Raw genomic sequence first — 7,650 nt, forward strand, 5'->3', positions numbered from 1 at the left:
TTTTGCCCAAGAATGCTGATGATCTGGCACTTTAGGGATTTTATTGACGTTTACACAGCAGTCTAAAACCAACCAGGCTTTGAAATTTGTACAGACAGTGAGCTAGTATAGAAAACAGTAATTATGCTACTGGGCTTTTCAGGCAGCAGGGCATGCTTGCTCTGTGTGCTTCTAATCACATTAATTATGCGTCCGGTGGTTGCAGCGCACAGCTTGGAGGTGGCTGCACATCTCTGCAACTAGCAAGGCAGTGTTGCAGACCCACTGCAGTCCTGCAAGCTGGATTTTCATATATGGAAATGTCGTATGGGAGGCTCTTTCTGGAGCCCTCAGCACAGGCTCTGCGGCTTCCTGCGCTGTCCTCTTTGTTTTCAGGGCCTATAGACCTTAGGTGAATGAATTCCACTTCTGGGAAAGGACTTGAGGGGCATTTTGTCTCAGGACCATTAATTACTTGGCCAGATTCCTTCATCTCAGAAGGTGGGGACAGAGTTACTCTGACTTCTCTTGCTGAAGGCCTCCAGATTTTTTTTTGTAGAAGAGCTTGTTCCTTCTGACCTTGCTTATAAAGCATCAACTAGAAAATTATAGTCTTCAGCACCTTTCTGGATTGACAAGTTGTGGCTTAGAAGCGATGATCTATCTTTCCATCTTGTAACTAGTCGTTCATACTTGCTCCTCCCTGCCCCCCTTTCTCCACATCCTTCTGGAGAGCGACTCTGCTCCCCAGGTGTTGGTGTGATGGCTACCTGAGCATTGAACTCAGCGTGTGTCCTCGAGTCCCTGGTGAAGGATGGGCTATTACTGCACCATGTGACCAGAGCAGCGGTTCCTGTGTTGTGATTTGGGGAGGCATTCTTGCAAGAGGCTTCCTCCAGGGAGGATTTTTAACAGATTTCCCTACTGGAAATCAGATCACCAATGGAGAAACATCAGAAACTGGCTCCACCAGTTTGCTTTTAAGAGCTGAAAGTCCCTGAGGATTTCCTAAATAGATTCTGGCCCACAGTCCTTCAAATTCTCTTGGCTTTAGTCTCACTCAAAGGGCTGTTCCTGTTGTTCTGTCTCACATCTTTCACTTGTAGATCAATGTCTCTGTCACGTCTACCATGACATCAGTGCTAAGCAATTAGGAAAAAAATCTAATCATTTTGCCTTTATTTTAAATGGTTCTTGAATTCCCTTTAGTATCATTGTGAGTGGTAGGGGGAAAAAAACCAAAAGCGTAATAATCTGATTTCTGTCTATATTTCCAGTGTTTTATGCTTTCCATTAAAGCCTTGTTTGTCTCTGGTGTGTTGTGCTGACTTTTTGAACCGCAGGGTCAAAAATCCCTCGCCTTGTTTTCTGAGTGGCCTGTCTTTGAAAAGAATAAATATTATTGATCGTGGTATTTAATACACTAATGAAACCCACGGTTATTGACTACGTAATTAATATACTGTCTGAAAGTGAAATTTGGCAGCACACTATAGAAAGGTTATATTGACTTGCATTTCTTTGGCAATATGCCTTCTGAGTTTATTTATAGAAAATGAAACAGGTTGCTCCTCAGGTAGCCATTCAGTCCAGCCCTCTCTCCTACTTTTCACTTGTTAGAAAGCTTTTCCCTCTATTATGATTTCTTTTAGTGGGAGGATTTCATCTTTTTTTTTTGGTTGCTTTTCTGCCAAGTTTGCCAACTCCTAGCCTCATGAGGTACTCTGCTGATAATATTCTGGCTTTTGTGAACACATTTGGAAAAAGCCCTGAGCTTTTCTGAAGGGACATTCTGCTTAGATGGTGCTTCTCGTCATTATCAGTCTCTTATGAAGAAAACTTTGTCCGTGAGAATCCATTTCACTTGACTTATTAATTAAGCTGATGCAAGGTTTTGGTTATGTCAAAGGAAAAAAAGCCAGTTTGAAGAGGTATCCTTCCAAACCATTTTAGGAAAGGGCCATTTCTCAATCTCTTTTGATAGAATTGTTCATGTGCTAGAGTGTTGTGATACCATTGGGCTTTTTTTGTTATGTTTCTCCAAATCCCTCTCAAATTTGGCTATGCACCATCACAGGACTGGTTGACTGTCCATGATCTAGGGCAGGGGTAGGGAATCTGTGGTCTCCAGGCTACGTTTGGCCCTCTAGGTCCTCAAGTGTGACCCTTTGAATGAATCCAAACTTCACAAAACAAATCCTCTTAATAAAAGGATTTATTCTGTGAAGTTTGTACTCAGTCAAAGGCTGCACCCAAGGATCTAGAAGCCACATGTGGCCTCAAGGCCACAGGTTCCCCACCCCAGATCTAGGGCTTAGGTCTGATGTTAGGAAAAAGTTTCAGAGCTTCTATTTTAAGCTCATGTATATAAAGTTGACTTTTCAGGAAGAGTTTGTAGATTTGAATTTGTTGGTTTTGCATGAAGTCGTTTGGACGTTCCAATAATTTTCAATCTTTTGTTGTCGCCTCTTGTAGGCAGTCGCTTTCTTTTGGGCCCACGTTAGTTTTCAAAGAGACCAAATCTGGGATAAGGTTTAAGCTATCAATTCTTCTTGCCAAACTTTCCTTCTTAGCTGTCATTTGACATTACATTTTGCCTCTCTTAATTTCTGCCAGGTTTTCTTGTAGCTCTTGTGGTCAGGACATTCTTTTCTCTAAGACCCTCCTTGAAATTGGGGAGTGATGCTCCTCCAGATTCGCCTTTTAGACTTCTCTCAGTCTACGGTATTTCTTCATTGTGTTCCTCATTTTTTTCTGTTGTTTCATATCTCCAACCTTAGTTTCTAGTTTGGGCCTTTATGTTCCCTCCCATGGAGCCCCTCTCTTGGATGGTGCGAACAGGTCCTGTTTAGTCTTAGATGTGGTGACAAAGACTAGTTTCTACCTTCTTCAGGAATTCCTGCATTTTAGCCCAGTTTTCTTGTGGCTTCACTTAGATTTTGGCATCACCCTCTTCTTGATCTCTTTTTCCTACTCCTTCTTACACTTGTGCTGAATCTAAAAGTGGTTCCATCCCTTCCTGTGATCCTGAGAAGCCAATCGTAGGCCTCTTGTGAGGTCCCAGATGTTGTGCTGCCCTGGCTCTTTCTTCTGCTAGTGCTTGGGCAGCTACCTGGAGATTGGACTTAGTCATTTTCTACTGTGGCTTTGGCCGAGGCTTCCTGGGCTCTGGTCGGGTGCTGAATCAGGCAGGGGCTGCCAAGGCCCCAGTCTGGCGTGCTGTCCTGCCATGTCAGCTCTGATGAAAGCTTATGTTGGTTAAATGACCTGTCACCTTAGGATAACTCATTTGATCCAGTGTTTTCTAAAGAGTGTCTTATCTGATCCTCTCAATGCCCTGTGAGGTAGGTCACACTGACTTGTACTTATTTCACAGAACAGAACACTGAGGCTCAGGGAGCCTGCAGGACCTGCCTACAGTTAGTATATGGGGCAAGCCTTGATCCCAGCTCTCTTGACTCTAAGATTTGGCCTCCTTTGACTGTCCCATGCTGCCTCCCTTCCTTCTGGTTATTCAGTTCAGTACTTAGGATGGCACTTTGGTAAGTTATCAGAAAGTACACAGTCAAATCCCTTGACAAGTATTTGTTCTTACTTGTTTGTTAGGATGTTCATAAAACTTGTTTGGTTCATGTGGAGGATATGAGAAAGCCTTGCTGTATTGTTCCAGGTATAGAACATGCCCCTGTAGTGAGCTCCCTTTAAAAGGAAAAAAAATAGATATATTCTACCCTGAAAAAAAAATTAGACTAGATTTTCATGTAGACAATTAGAAATGTACTTGAGGGAGGAATCTGTTAATTTTTTTTCTAAAAGTAAATATTTAGTCATTTAACAAGCATGTATTGATGTACTTGTACTTGTACTTGTCACAAAGGAGAATAATAACTGCAGAGGAGAATTTTAAAGAATCACAGACCAAGAGTTGTAAGGAATCTTAAATTGGGTCCAATCTCCTTATATTACTTACGAGGAAACTGAGACCCAGGAGGATAATGTGACTTGTCTAAGGTCACAGAAAACAGAAGTGCCTGAGGCAAGATTTGAACTCAGATTGTCTGACTCCAAGGCCAGGTCTCTTTCCAGTGTACTCCATTGAATGGAAAGGGTTCTGTCTTTCCAGAGTCTAGTCCTCTCTACCTGCACAGATCAGAGGGACAAAGTGCTGTAAGAAACATGAGGTGAGCAGGGCTGATTGAGGAAGCCACCATAGATCCAGAAACTGTGGTGAGCCTTGAAGAAAGAGAAGGGTTTCAGCAAATGACCATAAGAGAGTGAGGGCATACCCAGCTGGGGGAGTGTCTGGTGCAAGAACAAGGCAGAATCAGGAAACAGTCCATTTGGGTTGGAATACAGAATTTTTCAAAGGGAAGTAAAGCGCAGTACAACTGGAAAGGCTGGTGGGAGACAGATTGGTTTGCCTTAAGGGCCAGGCTAAGGACTTTGATTTGATCCTCTAGGTAATGAGAAGTCCCTGAAAGTTTTTGAGCCTGGCAGTGACATGAGCAGGCCTGCGTATTTGGAAGGTTATTTTGACATTGGTGTGAAGGATGGATTATACAAGGAAGAAGGCTAAGGCAGGAGTGGCGGTTAGAAGACTATTACAAACAGTCCAGCTGAGCAGTGACAAGCAAGAATAGTGGTGGCAGAAACAGAGATGGGGAGATGGACATGAGATTATTGCCAAGGTGGAAACATTGTAGTAATAGATTGAGTACTATAGGGAATTAGGGAAAAAGAAGAGTCAGAAATAACTTGTCAGCATTTATAACCCACATAGAGATGATCCTTGAAACCACAGGAGCTGACAAGTTCACCCAGTAAAACAGTATAGAGGGAGAAGAGAAGAGGACCTGGGACAGAGCCTTGGGGAACTCCTGGGCTTAGCAAGGAATGAGGAGGATGAAGATGAGGAGACAGAAAAGAAGTGATCTGGCAGAAGGAGAACCAGGAGAGTGCAGCATCTCAACAAACAGAGAACTCTTACTGTCAGGAAGTGGCTGCAGAGAGGTTATGGAGAACACAGATTGAGAAGAGACCATTGGACTTGGCGATTATGATTGTTAGTAATGTCAAGGTCAGGAGCGTGGCTGGCTGGGAGCATGGTGGTGTCATCAATAAAGTTGGGGAAAGCTGGAAAAGAGAAGTTGAGTTTTTGATAAACTGAGTTTGAGGGGCCAGTGGGACATAAAAATGGAGCTGTCCAGGTATCACACTCTGTCATCTTCTCATATCTTGCCTCGAGTCTCTTCATTCTCCCCTCAGGCCTGCCCAACTGATGGATGGCAGCCACCCAGCGGCCAACCTGATCGTAAAGCACGGATGGGACTGTAGCTCCCATGTGCTCAAGAAACCCAAGAATGTGATTCTCTGTTGCCTGTAAGATAAAATGGTAGCCCCTGTCTAACTTTGAAAGCCCTACTCAGCCTATCCCCAAAGAGTCCTCCTCTACTCTCCCTTTTCTCTGTTGTTCCCTTGCAATCATCCATCTCCTACCTCTGTACCTTTGCCCTGGCAGTCCTACCCTCCTCCACCTGGAATGTCCTCCCTCCTTAGCTGTATCTCTCACAGCCCCTTTCATCCTTTAAGAGGCAGCTCAAGCACAACCTTCCCTATCCCCAACAACTTTATCCTCCCTCCTCTCCAAATTACTTTGTATTAAGCTACTTTGTATTATTTTGCTTTCTGTTTATGCTATATCTATGTACATGGGAATGTCTCTGATCAAAATGTAAGCACCTTGTGAGTAGAATTGGATTCTTTGTCCTTGTATCATTAGGGCCAGGCACACAATAGGCCAGGGTCACGCAGCCAGTGTTGATGTCAGTCAGGACTTGAACCCAGGGTTTCTTTGTTTTGACCTCTCTACTGTGCTGTCACTGGAAGCTTTGAAGGAGAAAGAATAACTAAAGGACCAATTGCACAGCAAGAAGAGATATGAAATGATCCTCATTTCCTGTTGTTTTTTTTTTTTTACAAGTTACTAACTAGTAAATGAGAGGAATGCTGTAGATAATAGTTTACCTAGATTTTAGCCAAACCTTTGACAGAATTCCTCATCTTATTCTTTTTTGGGGAGTTGGAGGGAAGCAGTCAGGGTTAGGTGACTTGCCCAGGGTCACACAGCTAGTAAGTGTCTGAGGCTGGATTTGAACTCAGGTCCTTCTGACTCCAGGGCCAGTACTTTATCCACTTCACCACCTGGCTGCCCCTTTCATTCTTGTGGAGAACACTGAGAGCAGTGGTTTAAGTAGCAGTATAATCAGCTGAATTCAGCAGTGGTTGGATGATTCTGTGTTAATGGTTTGATGTCACTGTGGTGCGAGGCACCCCAGGGATTGGCTGGGCCCTGTGCTGGTCAGCGTCCTTATCAATAACTTTGATGAAAGCTTGTAGAAGGCATGTTCATCCAATGTGCCTGTGACATAGAGACAGGAGGATTAAGATCCAAAAAGACTGGGACTGAGTCTCTTAAGATGGAATTCGGTTCAGATCTTAATCTTAGTATCTTAGTATCCTAAGACCAAACTATAGGGGAGAAGGGGTGCTATAGTTAAACAGCAGTTCTGAGAAAGATCTGGTAGTCTGAGTGACTGCAGGTTCAGCAGGAGACATCAGTGTCCTAGGGCAACCCAACAAAACATGATCTTGGGCTGCATTGGGAGGTGGAATGCCATGGTCTTGGTGCACTCTGCCTTCCTTAGAGCTCATCTGGAGGACTGGGTCCTGTTCTGTGCACCATGGTTTAAGAAGAGCACTATAAGTAGGACCAGCATGATGGAGATCTTTGAGGCCATGTCATGTGGTGCTCTGACGAAGGATCTGGATGCGTTTAGGCCAAAGAACCGATGGTGAGAAGGGGATGGACAAGAGAGCGTCTTCAGATATGTGAAGGGATGTCATGTGGAGGAGATAGCAGACTTGTATTATGGCAGAACCAGGAATTAGGAGTGGAAAGTGCTAAGGGGGATGGGCTGCCTTGAGAAGTGGTGGCCTCCTCCACTTTGGGAGCGTTTCATGGATGATCATTTGTCGGGTAGGTTATGATGGAGACTGGAATCCTTACCAGATACTGTGATTCTATGAATTTAGAATATATATTCTATGAATATAAAACTGTGGGTTATAGAAGACAACCCACCCTTAGGGTGTAGGAAGAGAAGCCAAATTAGCAAAAGATACCAAGAATGCAGAGTCAGATAAGGTAAGAGCTTGTCACAGAAGCCAAGCAAAGGAAGGACAACAAGGAGGAGGTGGCCTGCTGCCTCCAAAGCTATTGAAAGGGTCAGGGAGATGGCAACCAAGAAAAGACCATTATATTTGGCAGTGGATCACTTTGCAATAATAGATTGCAAGTAGATTGGTGAGAATGAAGTCCAGATTTCAGTGGTTTGAGGAGACAGTGGGGAAAAAAGGGGGTGCAGCAAATGTAAACTACTCTTTCTAGATACTAGTGAGAAGCTAAAAAAATGAGGATCAGAGCTTCAGGAGAAAGGAGTGTGCATGTGCATGCGTGTGTGTTTCCCCAGACATGGGTCAGCCACTGTAGCATGTTGGTAGGTAGAGGGGAAGGAACTAGTAGGACCAAAGGATTAGAACTGAAAAGGGTCTTACCAGTAATCTACCCAACCTTCTCATTTTGGAGATGAGAAAACTGAGGCCTAAAGGTGG

This window comes from Notamacropus eugenii, chromosome 2 (genome assembly GCF_028372415.1).
Source record: "Notamacropus eugenii isolate mMacEug1 chromosome 2, mMacEug1.pri_v2, whole genome shotgun sequence".
Classification (NCBI taxonomy): Eukaryota; Metazoa; Chordata; class Mammalia; order Diprotodontia; family Macropodidae; genus Notamacropus; species Notamacropus eugenii.